Below are 21,054 nucleotides of genomic sequence, written 5' to 3' on the forward strand. Positions count from 1 at the left end.
TGTGGTGGAATTCTCTGCCATCCCTAGCTGCATGAAAATCATATGCTAACATGCCCATATTCAGAATATTCTTCAGACAGAAAGATAATTGTGAATTTCCCAGATGTGCCTGCCCATAGGTTAGGATATTTATACAGCCCCTTCACCAAATCCTCTCTCATTCTGAAGCCTGGCAAATGGCTACTAAAGAGAGTGCCTTCAACAGGCACCAACACAGTTTTCTTTCCAGTGCCAGATGAAGACCTTTGCTTTGACTTCCAGGCCCTTTAAACCTCTGCTATTTTAATCCCTCCTACATGGTGGTGGTTTTAACACTTTTAAAACATGCTTTAGCTGGTTTTAGCTCCTTTATAAATCATTTCTGTTGGGTTGGCTTCTTACTGTAGTGTTAGATTTATGTATTGCATTTTTAATAAAGGTGTCTTATAAATACTACTAATAAATACTACTAATAGAATTACTACTGATGATGATGATACAGCACCAATTTTCAAACACAATTTGGTGAACATCCGTAGAGGCTCTGAGTGGGTAGATAAAGGTAGATCAGGAAACGATTCCTAATTGAAAAGAAGGACATCAAGTAGGTGCTACTTTTCTTACCTCATAACAATGTGAAGTGAGAGGTTCTGCCTGCAAAAATATCCCCTGTATATGAATGCTATAGAAATTTTGTCTTCTGTTCCAGGGGTGAGATGAAGGTGGATGACTTAGTGCAAGGATTTGGGTAAAGCTAATGCTGGGCTAGGTAGACCTTGGATTGACCCAGCAAAACACTTCTTAGGTACTAATAAGAGTGCATACTCAGGATCAGTAAGACCACATCAGTTGTGCCTAAACCTGTTGCCAAAGATCACAATTATGAATTATCTGGCTTCAAATTCAGCTTTGTTCAGTTCACAGTGCCCCGCTGTGTCACAAGTCAAGCACTGTTTCCACCCAAGGTTCTTCTCTAGCTCAGCATGTAAAAAAAAGAAAGAAAGATTCTATGCATGTTTCATCAGCAGACTGCTCACTCCCCCACAGCCAGCAGCTTTGTAGACACATGGTCAAAAATAACATTAGCCCTCTTACCTCCCAGCAACACTCTTTGCAATTTCTATGAAGTGTGTGACCAGGCCTCATGGCTAAGCAACTTTCTCTTTGACGAATATCTGTTTTATTTGGAACACTTCACTTGATTGTTTATCCCCAGTGGTTTATGTTGATCTTCTCCAACCTGGTGCACTTCAGATGAGCTGGACTACAACTCCTAGCATAGCTGGCTTAGGGATGCTGGGAGTTGTAGTCCAAAACATCCGGAGCGTACCAGGTCAGGGAGGGCTGGTTTACGTGATCACTGCTTGTAGGTTTCTCCAAGATATCTGGTGGGCCACTTTGGGAAACAGGATGCTGAACTAGATGGACATTTGATCAGATCCAGCAGGGCTCTTCTTACATTTTTATGGTGGTGGGAGCTACAATTCCCAGAGGGCAATACAGACAGTGCATGTATCATTATACCACTGAGTGGAAGTGAGACCTCTGGGGCCAAATGTCCTGCTCACCAAAGGGCCAGCAGCATTTGCCCCTTGCAAGCTGGCAGGTAGAGTTGTGGATGACTATTTATGAGCAGACCTTTCAAGATGCTCAGAGAGTTACTTAGGAGGAGGGCTCCCTCAGGCTAAAGAGAACTTAATGACAATGGGAAATCGCTGCCATGCCCACCTTCTTGGAAGGCTTACTGACACCCCGATGGTGCCCCTCTCTGATCAGACCTCCACTTTCTTCCTCTTCTTCCTTTCACGGAGCCTTCTTCTGCAATGGGGGGGGGGTTGGCAAGGTAGAGATGCCAATGATAATATAATCTTAGAGCTGAAGGGGGGCTTAGGCCATTTAGCCCAACCCCTGGCTTGATGCTCAGGTGTCAGCTGTGAGCCGGACAGCGCTGTATCAACTCCATCTGATACGGTGGCTGCACCCCTTCCTTCCCTACCATCTGCTCCCATCAGTAGTACATGCCCTGGTCTCCTCTCGTTTAGACTACTGTAATGCGCTCTATGTGGGGTTACCCTTGAAGACGGTTCGGAAACTGCAGCTGGTACAGAATGCGGCGGCTTGCCTGATTAAAGGCAGCCGCCGGCGAGATCACATCACTCCAGTGCTGAAGGAGTTGCACTGGTTACCAGTTGTTTTCCGGGCCAAATTCAAGGTGTTGGTTGATCTTTAAAACCCTATATGGTTCCAGCCCAGCCTATCTTAAGGAGCACCTCCAGCAGCACCAGACAGGCTGCTTAACAAGATCAGCCTCGGATGGCCTTCTCTCTGTCCCATCAGCCAGGACAGCTAGACTGGTGGGGACGAGGGAGAGGGCCTTTTCTGTGGTGGCCCCCACTCTGTGGAACTCCCTCCCTAGGGAACTCCGTCATGCCCCCTCTTTAATGAGCTTCCGCCATGCATTAAAAAGGTGGTTGTTCAGGCAGGCATTTGGGGTGGGTTAGGGTATTTTAGAAAATGTTTTTATTGTAGAATTTTATTGTTTTACACTGTTTTATTGTATGTTGTACATCGCCCAGAGTGGCTGGGTGACCAGCCAGATGGGCGATTAATAAATTTAATAATAATAATTATAATAATAATAATAATAATAATAATTCAGGAAATCAAGAGGTAGAGAATCCTCAACAGATAACAGCCCAGGCTTTGCTTCAAGTCCTCCATCCAGGGAGAGCCCAGCCAACACCCCTCTTCTAGGTGATAGCCCTTCAGGTATTTGAAGATTGCTATCATTATTCCACAATAATGGGTGGGTCACCACAGTTATGATTCTGGCAACAATTGTACCATTTCCTAAAGGAATATGAAATATGAGACCCTCCATATATATTCTGAACATTTGAGTCACCAGTTGGCCTCCCCCATACCCATACACATAAAGGAGCAAATCTACATATGTCTTCTTCTGCATTCACCTGGCAAATAACTGAGCAGGAGTTCTTGTCCTGTCGTCTTTTCTTTTCTTTTGGTTAAGGAAGTCTGAGAGTCTGATTTCAGCTACCCATTATCTGCTTTTTTGAAAGCTGAGCAGAAAGAGAAGAGGCGAGGTGAATGGGGGTGAGCCAACTAAACAGGAAAGGGAGGGTGTCTCTTGGAGAGGGAGGAATTGGCAGAAACAGTTGGGATTCCCGGGACTCTTTTTTCCCCTTCTTTTTTTTTTAAAGGAGAAGGGTGGCGAAGGTTAGACATGATTGAGCTGGCCCTTCCGGCTGACACTGCAGATGGAACAAATCTTTACCAACTGTCAGTGAGGAAAGATGACATGTGTCATTTTGGAGAGAGCTTGAATGTTTTTCCAAGACTATATTCAAGAAATCCTTCATTCCTTGTATCTGAGGCCAGAGAAAAGAGGAAGGAAAGTTTCATCTATGTCTAGGGATGGATGAGAAATTAAGTGGGTTTGCATTTTTTTTTTTTTTAATGCGAGGTTACCCAGTTCATACTTCCTGGACCCAAACATGGATCTGGACACAATATTTGGTCAGAAATTCATAGGTTTCTGAGTTTATGTTGCATTTCACAAAACACACCCACACCCAAATTCAGAAACCTGCACTCATTTGAAAAAATGTGCAAAGCCATGGTTTTGTCAAAGGGTACACATGAAAAATGTGCATTAAACAACAACCAAAAAAAAAAGTTTGAATTTCTGTATGAAAAAAAGGCTCACAAACTGATCTGGAACCAGGATACAATAATTGTAACAGTGGAAAAATTAGATGCTGAATGAGATCATGCATTCACTCATCCCTATTTGTGTCTTCCAGGAGTCTGGGTGGGGTGGATCCCGTGGATGTAGGGGTGTACGAAACACACTCACCTGTCCGCTTGGGGCGTCTGCTGGGGGGGGAAGGTGATCCATCCCTCCCCCTGGAATCCTCCCCGGCTGGCTCCGCAGTGAGTCTGTGGAGCTGCCAGCCGGGCCTGCCCACAGCTGGACTTCCGTCAACTGCCAGGCTGCAGCCGCAAATGGCATCCAGCGTAGGGGACACCATTTGCATCCCTGCCCTTTGCCATGATTGGCCATGATTGGACCATCAGGTCCAACCCCCTGCTCAAAGCAGGAAACCAAGTCAGAGCATCCCTGACAGATGGCTGTCCAGTTTCGTAGAGTCATAGAACGGTAGAGCTGGAAGGGGCCTATAAGACCATCAGGTCCAACCCCCTGCTCAATGCAGGAATCCAGGTCAGAGCATCCCTGACAGGTGGCTGTCCAGCTTCATAGAGTCATAGAACAGTAGATGTCCAACCCCCTGCTCAATGCAGGAATCCAAGTCAGAGCATCCCTGACAGGTGGCTGTCCAGCTTCATAGAGTCATAGAACGGTAGAGCTGGAAGGGGCCTATAAGACCATCAGGTCCAACCCCCTCACTGCAGGAATCCAAGTCAGAGCATCCCTGACAGGTGGCTGTCCAGCCTCGTATTGAATGCCTCCAGTGTGGGAAAGCCCTCCACCGCCCTACGGAATTGGTTCCATTGCTGTATTGCTCTAACAGTCAGGACGTTTTTCCTGATGTTCAGCCAGAATCTGGCTTCCTGTCACTTGAGCCCATTAATCCATGTCCTGCACTCTTGGATGATCAGGAAGAGATCCTGGCCTTCCTTTCTGGGACAACCTTTCAAACACTCGCAGACTGGTATCATATCAACCCTCAGTCTTCCCTTCTTGGAAAGAATGATGGTGCTGGAAGACAGCTCTATACTTTGCAGTAGGCAATATATTTCTTTTTTTTCTCACACTTAAAAAAAAATCTTTAAAATAGTAAAAAAAAAAAAAATCAGGAGGTGCAGGTAATCTAGCAAGTTCCAAGAGATATCTGCCCATGAGCAATTTGGAACATCAGACCTAGTTATCCAGCTCTATACACTGGCTATTGCTGTATTGTTTTATGTATCACATGCTTCTAATTACAGAAAGTTTGTTCAATTCAAATCCATGCATTTAAAAAAAAATCCCAAATGGGGGATACTTGGCTCAAGAGGACTACAAGCAAGAAGGATCTTGGAATTGTTGTCGATCACAAGCTGAATATGAGCCAGCCATGTGATGTGGCTGCAAAAAAGGCAAATGTTGTTTTGGGCTGCATTAACAGAAGCATAGCTTCCAAATCATGTGAAGTACTAGTTCCCCTCTACTCAGCACTGGTAAGGCCTCATCTGGAGTACTGTGTCCAGTTCTGGACACCACACTTTCAGAAGGATGCAGACAAACTGGAGAGGGTTCAGAGGAGGGCAACAAAGATGATCAGGGGACTGGAAACAAAGCCCTATGAAGAGAGACTGAAAGAACTGTGCATGTTTAGCCTTGAGAAGAGAAGACTGAGGGGAGATAGGATAGCGCTCTTCAAGTACTTGAAAGGCTGTCACAGAAAGGAAGGCCAGGATCTCTTCTCGCTCATCCCAGAGTGCAGGACACAGAATAATGGGCTCAAGTTACAGGAAGCCAAATTCTGGCTGAACATCAGGAGAAACTTCCTGACTGTTAGAGCAATATGACAATGGAACCAATGACCTAGGGAGGTGGTGGGCTCTCCCACACTGGAGGCATTCAAGACGAGGCTGGACAGCCACCTGTCAGGGAAGCTCTGACCTGGGTTCCTGCACTGAGCAAGGAGTTGGACTTGATGGTCTTATAGGCCCCTTCCAACCCTACTATTCTATGATTCTATGATTCCATACCCCATAGGATCCTTACAGGCAGAGGTTACACTGTCACTTGCAGCAGCAAAAAATAACAACAAACAAAAACCTTATGTGGGCAATGGGGAGAGAGATGAAAGTAGCTGTGCTACTTCCTCTGCATGAAAGAGGAAGTCTTCCTCTGCCACCCCTGAGAACCTGTTAAAGAAAGCCTCCTTCTACTGGCAAAATTCAATGAAATGCTTCCCACCCTCTATACACATTTCTCTACTCACAAATAACCCAGAGTATTTCAAGAAGTCATTTTGAGCCCAGCTCTATGGGGCAAAAGATACACACATTCTTTTCTTATCGAGGGTCGTCTTTGTTGTTTATCTTTCATTTCATCATGCCCTTATATTTTCCCTTAATATCTTATTCCATCATCTAATGCAACCTCCCAAAGCAAATCCCATTACAGCTCTTCTGAGAGACACATTGGTAAATCATTGAATCAGTCTTGCATCCATCAGCTCCTGAAGAAGAGGAGACATAACTGTACCAGGCAGCATGGATTCTAGGTCTGAATTAAAAATAAAATAAAATAAATCAAAATCACCCCCAGTTCAAGGGGAAGACAGGGATACAGCGGCCATGAAACATTATGCTAAAACTGAGCCTCCTCGTCATGGAGTTAAAAGATATTCCAGGTGTACGAGATCTGGGCTCATTCATGGTTGCCAAGCCTGACGTGCCAAGGAGGAAAGAAATCAGAGGCTGCAATTAAGTGATTATGCAAATCCAAACAGGAATTGTGGTTTAATGTGTTTTCTGTTCTCATTGTGACATGATTATCGGAGAAATGCTGGAGACTCCAAATAGCAGGAACGTTGGTTTCCTCTCTGTAGGGAATGCCCATGTGGGAATCACATACTCAGTCACTGGGTGTCACTCTTGAGCTTCATAAATGTTGATGGCAATCATTGGTGGTTCCTGGCCTCTCAAAGCATCTTGGCACTTAAAGATGGTTGCCAAAACTGGGGCAGGGGGAGCTGGCCTTGCTGTTGTCTTTGTTTACATCCTGAAATGTTGCTAGAATTTGGTGTCACTGCTGATGTGCGGAACATGTGAAATCAACAACTAAGCATCAAGTTAGATCATTCAAGATATTTCTTCCCAAACTGAGGATTAGGAAGCCCCATAATTGGTGACAGGTGGGTCTCCAAAACCATTGCTTAAAAAAATATCACTGGAAAATGGCAGTGTTTCTTTGGTGCATTACAATATTAGGGAGGAGGCATATGATTGCTCTGACTTCAGTTTAAAAAACAAAACAAAACAAAACAAAACAAACAAACCCTGAGCATATTTTGGGGTGGCTTAGGTTTTGGGATGAAAATTCATGCCCATTATGTCCCCTCGTTCTGTTTCCTACTTCCTGGTAATGTGTAGTAAGAAGAAATGTTTGATGTCTTCACACCCCCTCCCTTCTCCACTACATTGGCTATCACATACAGAAGCTGGTGAAATAAGAGCATGGTTACATTGTATCCCACCTTTTGTAAGGGGTGACATTAGAAAGTACTTATTCAGGTGGGCTCAGATATCGCTTCTGGGAGCTCCTAATACTTTCCTCAAAGGAGAGACAAGTGCTAGGAACCCCAGCGTTTTCTCCAGCTCCAAATAAAATCCGAGCAAGAGAAGAATTCCCATCTAAGCCAATTCCCACACACCAACTCCCTACCTTCTTCCCTTCCCCTTGATTCATAACTCCCTGCTCCTTGATCAGACTTGCCTGAATGGTAAGTAGGGATGTAGGGATTCCCCACTGTCTGTTCCAGTGGGGAATCCACCCAGGGGGGAGGTGATCCGTTCCTCCCCCCCCCCCCCGGAATCCTCCGGAGCGGCTCCGCTCTGCTAAGATTCCACAAAGCCGTCTGGCTTGAGGACCACTTACCTGACCCATTTGCCTCCATGCCGATTGCCATCTTGCTTAAAAAAATGGAGATCGGCAGGATGTGCCCATAGACTTATACACAAAATAGAGCCATGAATCTTGCGTATAAGTCTATGGACACAGCTCTATTTTGCATATACGTCTACGGGCACATCCTGCCGATTGCCATTTTAAAAAAAATGGCAACCAGCGTGGAGGCGAACGGCTCTGGTTAAGTGAGCAGCCTATAGCCGTTCCGCACGGAATCCTCCTGGAGCGGAGATAAGTGGGGCTGTTCCGCTGCAGATTCCAGAGGCTGGATTCCAAAGACTCTAGCCTCATTTGAATCCACAGCAGATTTCTCTAATTTCCCTACTGGTAAGTAGACATGTATAAGAATTTCATTTTTGCTCACAAAACATGTGAGCATGCCCTGTTTGAAGCCCTGAAGAGGGGTGTGAGTACATGTCCACTGAAAATATTTTAGGGATGTCCGAATCCCTTACTTGGCTCCATGCAGGGGCATCTGCAGTGGGGGGGAGGCACTTCGTACCTCCCCCCGGAATCCTCGACAGGGGGGGAGGTGCTCCATCCCTCCCCCTGGAATCCTGCCCAGCTGGCTCCGCTTCGCAGCCAAGCTGCTGAGCCGCTGGCCGGCTCCGGCCGCCCGCAGCCAGACATCTGGTCACTGGGCAGCCCTGCAGGGATACAAATGGCGGCTGTCGTAGCTGCTGCCATTTGTGTAGGGATGTCAGAGAATTCCGCCACAGATCTCCATGAGGCCGAATGCCAGTGTATTCAGCCCCCCGAACTCCGTGGCGGAACGGCCTGCCACTCCCCCGCACCCCCGTGGATCCGACCCGAGACGAGACTTACCTGGGGCGGATCTACATAAATATTTACGTAGGCTAAAAGGGTGAATCAAAAAGGGACGCAAATAGCGCCTGCTATGCTATTTGCGTTCTCCTTTATTTTTGCCATCATAGTCTACGTAAATATTTACGTAGATTAAGATGGCCAAAAAGAAGGAACGCAAATGGTGGTGGCCGTAGCTGCCGCCATTTGTGTACGTGGTGGGGTGTTTTTTTTTTTTCACCCAGAGCCCTCCATGGCCGGAAATCCGGCTGCGGACGGCCCTGGCCTGGGCCTGGCCGGCTGCTCTGCAGAGCCACCGCGGAGCACAGCTGGCCGTCGAGGATTCCGGGGGGGAGGACCAGATCGCCCCCCCCCGTTGAGGATTCCAGGGGGAGGGATGGAACGCCTCCCTCCCACCATGAACAGAATCCACAAAAAGGTAAGTCACTTTCGTACATCCCTAAAGTTGCCTCACAGAGAGAGAAACACACACGGCACCCTTGGCTGCCTCGTAGTGATTAGGTAAGCTCACAAACAAAAACAAATTCAAAATTCTGCCTCAGAAATGTAGACGCTTCAACATAGTTGAGGCTGTTGTCACTTGCAGGAGCAATGCAACAAACCAAAAACCCATGGGAAATAAGAAAGAACCTGTGCTACAACCCTGACCAATAGTGAGCCCTATCTGTGAGAAATAGTTGGAGAATTTCTCCTCCCCTAGGAAAAATTCAGCTAAATTGTCCTGTCCTTCCCCGCCAGTTTCTCTGCCCACAAATAGGCTGGAGAATTTTGAGAGGCCATTTCCGCAAAGCTCTAACTTAAACAGGAATTTGCAATGCAGTTGCCTATGGGGTGACTCCATGGTGGGGAATTGCTCACTCCAAGTGAGCCCAACTATAGAAGGCACAGTCGCAGCATGGATTTCACCACCAAGGCCTAAAGTACCTGATTCCCCTTCACCTAGCTTAGGGGTAGGGGAGTACAAAGCACTCTCTTAGGACCCTCCATCTCGTAAGGAGGCATCTTCTCCTAGGGATGTCACAAGAGTCTGGGAAGGAGGTGGAGTCTGGAGGAATCCCCTCACTCGTGCACCCCAGACAGGCTCGCTGAGACTCTGTGAACACCCAGACCCGCTTGCTGAGCATCCCCTGCAGGTTCTCCCTCCCCTCCTTGCAAGGAGCAGAGAACAAGCAGTTAATGCGGTCTGGCAAGCCTTGGGAGGCAGAAGACGGTTAGGTCAGTTGCCCTGAACACCTTATTTTCCCCTTCTTGCAAGCAGCAGAAAACAAGTGGTAGGCATGACTCCTCTCCTTCCTGCCTGGAAAGCCTGGAGAGGTGGTGGAGATAGGAGTCACCCTTAACTAGGGATGTCAGAGAATTCCACCACGGACTCCAGTGAGGCTGGATTCTTTAGAATCTAGCCCCCTTGAGTCTGTGGTGGAACGGCCTCTCCCACCCACGACCCTGCTTTAGCCGTGATAGGCTATGTAAATATTTATGTAGCCTATCACAGGCTAGTGTAGGGACACAAATGACGTCCCCTACGCAGGACACCATTTCCGTCCGCAGCAGCCCAGCAGAGGGTGGAGGTCCCACTGAGGATCGGCCCAGCTGGGCAGGATTCCGGGGGGGAGGAACTGTGGATCACCTCCCCCCCCATCAAGGATTCCAGGGGGAGGAATGGATTGCCTCCCCCCACTTGCAGACCCCAGCGGAGCGAGGTAAGTGGGGTCTCGTACACCCCTACCCTTAACCCCTTCTCCCCAACAGGGACTTGCTTATTTTTGTAACAGAATCAGAAAGAAAGAAGAAAATGGCCACCAACAACCATCAGCAGCCCCACTCCTGTAATGGCCGTATTTGGCTGCTCTTGCAGCGGAACTCTATGGGAGTGCACCAATAACCACAGGGGCCTGTTCAGACATCATACTAAGCCATGGTTAGCATCGCTAACCATCTTGCAGCAGGTGGTTAATGAACATGTTTTGTGTGTGGTTAATAATAGGGATGTACGAAAGTCACTTACCTTTTCGCAGGGGTGCTTCGCGGTGGGGGGGAGGTGCTTCGCTTCTCCCCCCGAAGTTCAGGCGAGTGGGGGAGGCATCCCGCCTTGCCCAGCCGAAATTCAGGCCGGGGAGAAGCGCCCCGTCTCCCCGGCCACAAAACAAAGTTTAAAAAAAAACAACACAAACCCCGTGATAGGCTACGTAACGATTAACGTAGCCTATCACGGCTAGATTTCCAAAGTCAGCCGTGATAGGCTACATAAATCGTTACGTAGCCTATCACAGGTGACTTTGAAAAAAAAAAAGTGCATACACAAATGGCGGCGCCCTATGGGCGCTGCCATTTGTGTTCCTTATTTGGACCCGGTAGTCTACGTAAAGATTTAAATCTTTACGTAGACTACCGGGACCAAATAAGGAACACAAATGGTGGCGCCCATAGGGCGCCGCCATTTGCGTATGTGCTTTTTTTTTTTCTTCAAAGTCACCCGTGATAGGCTACGTAACGATTTACGTAGCCTATCACGGCTGACTTTGGAAATCTAGCCATGATAGGCTACGTTAATCGTTACGTAGCCTATCTCGGGGTTTTGTTTTGTTTTTACACTTTGTAATGGCGGCGGCAGCCGGTCTTCTGACGGGCTGCCGCCCCCGACGAAAGGCCGACGAACCGCCGCTGGGACCCGCCGCTGGGAGGGACATTCGCCAAAGGTAAGTCCCATCCCGGGGGGTGGCGGGGGGGTGGCGGAGAATTTCACTGCCGATTTCGAGGGGCCGAATGCGTTGGCGCTCGGCCCCCCAAAGATTCGGGGAGAAATTATCCGCCATCCCTAGAATAAACCACCATGGTTGGGTCTGACCTCCATTCAGACATCACATAATGCCATCTTGGGTAGCTCAATATTCCTAACCATCATGGCTTAGCATGACGTCTGAACAGGCTCTAAGTCTGGGGCATTGTGGAAGATGCAAAATGGTGGCCAGGCACCCAACTTAACTGCTGCTTGCAGGAAAAGAAGGAAGAGGAGGGAAGAAATGGTGGGCCCCGCCCAATAAACTTTTAGAGAATTTCTCCTCCCCTGGTGAAACAATTTCCCTAAATTCCCTGTCCACAAGTAGGGTGGGAAATTTCAAGAGACCATTTGCACACAGATCTAGATAGTGATATGATTTGACAGTGGATGTGGTCAAACAACAAGGCATTCTCCACCACCACCACCCTTAAAAAGTGGTTTTTCAAGGGAGTTTGAAGGATGAGATAGTGAAGAACTGGTGAGATGAACAGATTAAGATAGGATGAGGTTCTTGGGGAATAATGACATGTGCTCAGAAATCTAGGAAAGGGGAAAGATGCCCTTCCTAAATGATGCCTCTTCTGCTTATCATGCTTAATGCACCAGCTCTCTGCTCAGTGTGAACTAGATTGGGTGAATCGACCTGAAGATTGGATTTACCAGAATCCATCATTCTGGCAAATCCAAATTGGGGGGGTCGAGTGGGTTTGCTCACCAATTCCTCTCATTTCTTTCATTCATGGTCTGTGACTCCTGCAGCTGACTCATCATTTGAATTGATAGAGAAGTCTGTCATCCATCTGTGCAATGTCAGCTTGATGGATTACGAATTTCTAAGCGGACCACGGAAGCCATGTGAACATCTTCATCAAATAAATACTGTGATGGCAAACATAAAAAAGAAGAAAAAATCCAACCAATAATGCTTGTAAGCCATTCTTCTAAATGGATTTTAGTGTGATCTTTTATATTTGCTTCTTAGACTTGAATAAGGGCTCCTTTCTAACTGTACAGGTGCATCCAGATACATTTCATTTGAGTGGTGATCCCATTGGGGACCTCACCTCATTTTGGTAGGGATGTACAACAAGTCTGTTTGATTCATTTGTATCTTGAACTTGTTCCATTTGCCACCCTGAGCACAAACAGGAACAAGGTTTTCGGAAAAAGCTCACCCATTCCTGAGCTCGCGTTTGCAAAATGTATGCAATTTAGGGATGTCAGAGAATTTCGCCACAAATATTGGGGAGGCTGAATGCCAGCGCATTCGGCCCCCCGAAATCGGTGGCGAAACGGTCTGCCCCCCACCCTCCCCCGGGATGGGACTTACCTTGGGCGAATCTCCCTGGCGGCGGCGGCTCTGCGGCGGTTCGGCAGCGGTTCAGCAGCGGCAGATGCGGCGGCCGGTCTCCCGACCGGCTGTTGCCGCCGCCACCATTTCCAAGTTTAAAACAAAAAACAAAAATGTGATAGGCTACGTAAAGATTTACATAGCCTATCATGGCTAGATTTTTAAAAAATACCGTGATAGGCTACGTAAATGTTTATGTAGCCTATCACGGCTGAGTTAAAAAAAAAAAACCGTGCGTACGCAAATGGCGGAGCCCATGGCGCCGCCATTTTCCCTTCCTTATTTTGGCACGTCTAGTCTACATAAACATTTATGTAGACTATGGCGAAAATAAGGGGAACGCAAATAGCGTAGCGTCTACGCTATTTGTGTTCCCCTTATTTTTGCCGTAGTCTACGTAAATGTTTACGTAGACTAAGACGTGCCAAAATAAACTGTTTTGCCAAAATAAGGAACGCAAATGGCGGCGCCCATGGCACTGCCATTTGCGTACGCGCATTGTTGTTGTTTTTAACTCAGCCGTGATAGGCTACGTAAACATTTACATAGCCTATCACGGCTGACTGGAGGGATGCAAATGGCGGCGGCTACGGCTGCCGCCATTTGCAGACCCGGCCAGCCAGGATTCGCGGCGGGAGGGATGGGGCGCCTCCTCCCCGGCCAGAATTTCGGGGGGGAGGGATGGGACGTTTCCCCCCCCAGCCAGAATTTCAGAGGGAGGGATGGAGCGCATCCCCCCCACCGCGAATCAAATTTCGTACAAGGTAAGTGACTTTTGTACATCCCTAGTGCAATAGAAAAACATGCAGCTTGAAAATTTGCATGTCTCAAGAACTACTCATTTTCACATGCGAGTCTATGGGGGGGATGTCATGTACATTTTGGTGCACAGTTCCAAAACATGCATACTAATGTGCACTTTCCCCATTTGCATGTAAACAAAAACAGATCGCAATTGGAAATGGGAGTAGAGCGACCTGAGCTTCAACATGAAGCTTGGAGAATCTCAGTGAGTTCAGACTTCACTGATTTTCCCATCCCTACAGTTTGGTCAGACATACAGTCTTTTTCAAAGGATGGGGCTTCAAAATACACAGTCTTGTGCTTGCAGCTCAGTGGTGCTGTGAATGGGGCTGGATGGTTGGCCTTTGTGACTAAGCTACTCCTCCCTCCTCAGAGCAGTGTTTTCAAGTTTGAAATGATGGACTAGTCTTCCCCATTGTTTTTCCTTTTTAAAGTCCATGCCTGTCAGGGTTCCCCTTGTGACCTGGACTCCCTGAGCAACTCCTTAAGGATCTCTTGTCTCCTTAAGAGTCCCACCTTCCTTTTGTTAAACTTCGACTTCCTAATAGTGGGGTTTAGGCTGTAGAAGTGGGGTGATTAGCACTTCAGACACCCGGGTGTTAATCACAACAGTTACAGGTAAATTTAAAACATGCAAATCACAACTAAAGATATTTATACAATTGAGCTGAGTGATACAAAAGGCATAAAGAGGAAATCAAAGTTGCAAAACTCCAGTTCCTTTGCCCTAGCTGTACTTGAAGACTCCTCTAGGTTGCTCCTTCTTGCTCTGGTCTTCTGACACTGCTCTCACTGCTCTGGAATTTCTGACTCCCTCTGTTTAGACCCTCTTCCCCCCAAACCAGAAGTACTGCTTCAAACCTGAAGAAAGGAAACTTAGCTGGGGAAATGAAACTGAAACTTAGCTGGGGAAATGAAACTACTCTTCTCAGGGATATAGCCTCCCAACAAAAAAAACAGGCGTCTAAGCCTGACTTTCCCCCCCTTTGCCTCTGTAGGCCTCAAACCCTCATAGTGGTGTGTGTGCATGTGTGGGCTGTGGGGGAAGGGATCCAATTCACCTCACAGCACAAAACAGGCACCAGCCCCTTTCTCTGTGTGCATGTGTCCTTTAAATATCAGCCCCCAAATGAGGCAACACAGGTGGCAGCAAAAGAAAGGATCTTTTCCATCATGCCACCCCATTGGTGGAATGGCAACCCCAAAGAGGGTTACTGTTGGACTACACAGTATGCTCTTTTAGATGCCACTGACAACCTTTTTATTCTCCAAGACATTATACAAAGTGTTTTAGTCAGGGATGTATGAAAGTCACTTACCTGTTTGCAGATTGTGCTGATGCTGGGGGGGGGCACTCCGTCCCTCCCCCCGAAATTCTGGCTGGGGGGGGAGGCGCTCCATCCCTCCCCCCTCGAATCCTGGCTGGCCGGCTCCACTCCGCAGGGATTCTGCCTATGTAAATCTTTACGTAGGCCAAAACGGTGAATCAAAAAGGGACGCAAATAGCGCCTGCTACGCTATTTTCATTCCCCTTTATTTTCGCCGTCATAGTCTACGTAAATATTTACATAGATTAAGACGGCCAAAAATAAGGAACACAAATGGCAGCGGCCATAGCTGCCTCCATTTGCATACGTGGTTTTTTTTTGTTTTCTTTTACGCCAGCCATGATAGGCTACGTAAATCTTTTCATAGCCTATCACATCATTGTTGTTGTTGTTTTTTACCCCAGCCATGATAGGCTACGTAAATCTTTACATAGCCTATCACATTGTTTTTTGTTTTTGTTTTTTATTACAAGACAAATGGTGGCGGTGGCAGCTGGTTGGAAGACCAGCCGCCGCTTCCGCAACCGCCGCCACCCGGAAGATCCGCCCCAGGTAAGTCTCGTCCTGGGGGGATCCGTGGGGGGGCAGGGGGGGACAGGCTGTTCCGCCACAGATTTCGGGGGGGCGAAAGCACTGGCATTCGGCCTCACCGAGATCCGTGGCAGAATTCTCTGACATCCCTATACCCTACCCAGGGAACTCTGGTTATTGGGTGGTTTAAAAATGTAACAAATAAATAAGTCTGTCTTATACCCCCTAACCCAGCCTTCCAGAACCTCTTCCTGATGGTCTGGACTACAATGGCCTGGATTCTTGACCATTGGCCATATTGACAGGTGGTGATGGGAGTTGAAGTCCACAACATCTGGATCCAATGCACTGGATTCTTGACCACTGGCCATATTGACAGGTGTGATGGGAGTTGAAGTCCACAACATCTGGATGAATCAAGGTTGGGGAACACAAAACTGCCCTAAGCAAAGCACCCAACATTTCAAAAAGGGTGTGATTTCCCTTGGGCCTTTCAATCTGATGTTCAACTGAGACACTAGACTATTACAGTTCCATTTGCCATGCCATGCTAAACTTTCTGCCTGCCCCTTTCCCATCCACACCTACTGCCTTGCTCAAAATTCAGTCCATCGAGACAGCAACAATGGTGGCCGTTCAACACTAGAGATGTCAGAGAATTCCACCACGGATCTCGGTGAGGCCGAATACCAGTATATTCGCCCCCCCCCGAAATCCATGGCAGAACGAAGCCCCTGCCCCCCCCAACCCATGAAAGGTGCGCAAAATGGAGCACTTACCTGCTGCTGTCCATGCTGACTTGCGAATGGCAGCCGCCCTGCAGTCACCATTCGCTTCATCATAGCTGTGATAGGCTACGTAAATACTTACATAGCCTATCACGGCTAATGCAGGGCTGCTTTTTGCATCCCTGCAGAGGCCGGAATAGGCTACATAAGTATTTATGTAGCCTATCATGGCAAGCCAAAAAAACCCAACAGCGTACGCAAATGGCGGCAGCTACAGCGGCCGCCATTTGTGTTCCTTATTTTTAGCCGTTTTAGCCTATTACGGTGAAAAAAAGGGGAACGCAAATAGCATAGTGGCTGTTATTTGCGTTCCTTTTTTTCCCCGCCGTAATAGCCTACGTAAATATTTACGTAGGCTAAAACAGGGGGAGGGGAAAGGAATGCAAATGGCGCCCACTACGCTATTTGCGTTCCCCTTTTTTTCACTGTAATAGCCTACGTAAATATTTACGTAGGCTAAAACAGCAAAAAAAATAGGGAATGCAAATGGTGGCCGCGGTAGCCGCCACCATTTGCGTATGCTGTTGTTGTTGTTTTGGCTTGCCGTGATAGTCTACGTAAATACTTATGTAGCCTATCACGGCAGCTTCGCAGGACGCAAATGGCGGCAGCTACGGCGGCTGCCATTTGCATCTGCAGCAGCCCGTCTGGAGCAAAGCTGTCCCAGGGAGGATTCCGGGGGGAGAGACGGAGCGCCTCCCCCCCACCGCAAATCCAAGCTGCAAAAAGGTAAGTGACTTTCGTACATCCCTGTTCAACACACTACGAGGGAAAAGGTGACAGTTTCGTAAGTAGGACAATGGCCAGGCTGACTGACTGCAGAATAATAATAATAAATTGGGTTTCTTCTACTGGCTGGACTGCTGCCAGAGAGACAACATGAATAGAGCCAAGGAAAGAAGCAGGTTAATGAGAAGAGCTTTTTGTAGGAAGAAGATGGAGTGGAAAGGAGAGATGTACGTGTGTGTGATGCTTCTGCAGCTGCCGGGATAAATAAGATTTGAGCTGGCATTAGCTGATGACATTACCATGTTTACCTTACGTGCTTGCATTTCTTGAGTGCAGATTTCATCTCCTGATCCCATGCATCCTTAGCTTTTCCCTTTATTTCTCACACTTCTTGCCATATCCCATATACTGCTGAGTGACTTCCCTCAGGATCAAATAGGATTGGGACAGATCAGAATATGCCAAGCTATTCCTCCTGCCCTAATCAGTCAAGAACTCAGTTTATTTCTGAGCCATTCGCAACCAATTCTTACCCCCCCCCTTCCACTCTTTCTGACCAACAGTCCTCAGGATCTCTCTAAGCAAAGGGCTCCAGGCTTTGTGCTCTACTTTATTAAAACAATAAGGTCTGCCGAGCAGATCCACAGGCAAAGTAGTAGCTGCAGGAGTGGGCCCAGATGCAACTTCCCTATAAGGGAAGGTTACGACAGCTGGGATTGTTTAGCTTGGCAAAAAGGAGAGTAAGACATGACAGATGTGTACAACATTATGCATGGTGTGGAGAATGTGGAAAAGGGAGACATTTTTCCCCCTTTCGCATAATACTAGAACCCAGGGTCATCCCATGAAACTGATTGATCAGAGATCCAGGGAAGATAAAAGGAAGTACTTCTTCACACAGTATACAATGGCCCTGTTCAGATGCAGATTGGGGCAAGGTGGTTAGGTTAAATATGGTGCAAGGTGGTTAGTGCTAAACACTGTGAAAGCCCCTGACACATGTGCAGCTAGCCATGGCCTGCAGAATGGTTAGCCTAACCACTCTCTAGCCACCCTCCCTCCTGCAGTCCTCCCATCACTCCCTCATACATCCGAGCAGCTCATATGGCCATTACAGGAGCAGGGCTACTGATGGCTGTCGGTGGCTATTTTCTAGGGATGGGGGAGAATTTCTCCCTGAAACTTCGGGGGGCCAAGTGCCAACGTGTTCGGCCCCCCGAAGTAGTTTTGGGGAGAAATTCTCCACACACACCCCGCCCCCCGCACCCCCCCCCCGGGACGGGACTTACCTTTCCCGAATGTCCCTCCCGGCGGCGGGTCCCGGCGGCAGTTCGTCAGGTCTTCGACAGGGGCAGAGGCGGCAGCCGGTCTTTCGACCAGCTGCCGCCGCTCCCATTCCAATAAAAGTAAACAAAAAACGCCCCCATGATAGGCTACGTGACGATTAACGTAGCCTATCACGGCTAGATTTGCAAAGTCAGCCGTGATAGGCTACGTAAATCGTCACGTAGCCTATCACGGGTGACTTAAAAAAAAAAAAGTGCGTACAGCTAATGGCGGCCCCCATAGGGAGCCGCCATTCATGTTCCTTATTTGGTCGGTGTAGTCTACGTAAAGATTTATGTAGACTACAGCGACCAAATAAGGAACGTGAATGGCGGCTCCCTATGGGGGCCGCCATTTGCGTACGCGTTTTTTTTTTTTAAGTCACCCGTGATAGGCTACATGACGATTTACGTAGCCTATCACGGCTGACTTTGCAGATCTAGCCATGATAGGCTATGTTAATCGTCACGTAGCCTATCACGGGGGCGTTTTTTTTTTAAAAAAAACTTTTTATTTCGCGGCCGGGTGAGGTGAGGCGCCTCCCCCCCGGCCTGAACTTCAGGGGGAGCAGCGAAGCGCCTCCCCCCCACCGCGAAGCAAGCTGCGAGACCAGGTTAGTGGCTTTCGTGCACTCCTACTATTTTCTTCCTTCTTTCTGATTCCATTACAAAAATAAGTCAAAACTAAATTAAAGTATGGTGGGGGGAGAAACGTGCAAAATCACTGCATATTGCTAAAATGTGCATTGTCCCCATATATTGCTAACATGTGCATATGCACATGTGTGCAAAATTGCTATATCGCTCTAGCAAAATCGCTATATCGATATAGTAGTCAAAGCGGTGAAGCCTAGCTTCACTTACGTTTTGCCTGCCCTGTCTGGGGAAAGTGAAGGACAAGTGAAGCCCAGCTGGATGAGTGTGCAGCTGCCGCTCCCCCAATCCCCTTGCTATTTCCAATATGTGACTGGAGATGATGTTTATGATATTATCCATTCAGTCATGTCCGACTTTTGGTGATTCTACGGATCATCTCTCTCCACATATCCCGATCTTGTACTATTTCTTTGAGCTGTTCCGTGCTCTGGTTGGTATCCGTTTTGATGGTATCTAGCCAACTTGTTCTGTCAAGGGCAGCATTCTCACCAGGGTTCTCTCTTGGGGAAGTGGCCAGGGCTGGAGCCAGCAATAGGTAAGACAGAGACAAAGGTAGGCTGGGACACCCCATTTTCTCTCCTTCTGCTGCCCTGTTTCTCTGTGTCTCTCCCTTCCTCTCTGCTTTTCATTCATCCTCTCTCTTTCTCCACACCCAATGGGCCATGAGGGAAGGGACTGGTGCTTTTGTCCAAGGCCTTGCAGAGGGGTTTTGAAATTAGGCCGAGGGCCACAGGTCCATTTGCAAAAGATTCAGCTTTGGTGTGTGAGACGGCAGGCTGGGCTCCACGTGGCACTGTATTGTTTTTGTGTGTGCATCGGCATGCATGTACTCAAGAGGCAATGTTCACACACACCCTGACAGAGGTAAGTGGACGGGGCTGAATGCTGGTGAATGATAACTCTCAGAATGACTTGACACAGGAGTGAGAAACCTGTGGCCCACGGGACCATGTGGCAGACCATGGCCTAGTTTCAAACTCTGCCCACTTGGAAAACTCCACCCACTTTGGCTCAGAACACTTTGGCCCAGGTCCCACCCACATTTAGCTCTGGTCTCATCCACTGCTGCAGTGCAGACCAAAACAGGCTTTGACTGTAGAAATACAGCCAACAGGAACACACACACACTCCACCGCCGCCACTGCCAGTTTACTCAGAACAGCAGTAGAAAATAGGGGCTGTCCTTGGTCAATAGGGACATTTCGAACCTATGACAGTTTCCTTGCAGAACTACACTTCCCTGAGGAGGCATGCCTATTACGGCCTTCCTCAATGTGATGCCCTCTAGATGTTCTGGACTATGACTCCAATCAGACCCAGCTAGCATGGCCATGACGGGAATTATTTGGTAATGATGCCTCCTAGTAGAAAGGGAGTTAGCAGAGAAAAACAAAAGGCAGAACAGAATGAGCATTTACTACTCCCACATTTACATAAGGGTAAAAAGGAGACCACATCCTTCTTTAGTGAAGAAAAGGTGGAATGGTTCACTCACAATATTCTATTAAACAGGCAGGAGTGAGAGAGCAAACACAACTGCTCCCAGCAATGGAGGTGCTCAGAGAGGAAGTGGGGAGAAGCAAAACCAAGAAATCATATGTGCTCCCAGCAATGCTGGAAGTTAGACAGAGAGAAGGCAGGGGGAGGAAGGGGAGGAGCAAAAGGGAGAAATCACAGGAAACCACACTGTAGGCTATAGAGATCCTGAGGCTAGCTGAGGCCTAAATTCCCATGAACTTATGACCTGCAACACTGCCCCCTTCCAGGAACTTGCAGATGAGGCTGCATTATTTTCAACAGGCCAATGGTCAGAGATGATGAAACCTGTAGTCCAAAGTTTCTGGACAGCGGGGAAGGCTGAACTCAGGGATGGCTGGACTCACCTTGGTCCAGGTTGCACAGGGGCTTGATGAGCCCCACCCACTGAGCCAGGCACACTCCCACTTCTCTGTGCAACAAGGACTGTGGCAGTCAAACTTAGGGGTGTACGGATTCCCCACCGTCTGTTCCAGTGGGGAATCCATGGGGGGGAAGTGATCCATTCCTCCCCCACCAGAATCCTTCAGAGCGGTTCTGCTCTGCTCAGATTCCGGGGGGGGGACTGGCTTGGGGGCGTTGACCTTCCCTCCTGCCAGCTAGAGCCATTCGCCTCCTCCCTGTCCCTGCCGATTGCCTTAAAAAAAAAAAAAAAAAAAGGCGATCAGGAGGATGTGCCCATAGACTTATATGCAAATGCAGTCATGAACCTTGCGTATAAGTCTACATGTCCATAGGCTTATACGCAAGATTCACCGC

This window comes from Heloderma suspectum, chromosome 14 (assembly GCF_057233095.1).
Source record: "Heloderma suspectum isolate Gila_16-S chromosome 14, 16-S_ref, whole genome shotgun sequence".
NCBI classification, from domain to species: domain Eukaryota; kingdom Metazoa; phylum Chordata; class Lepidosauria; order Squamata; family Helodermatidae; genus Heloderma; species Heloderma suspectum.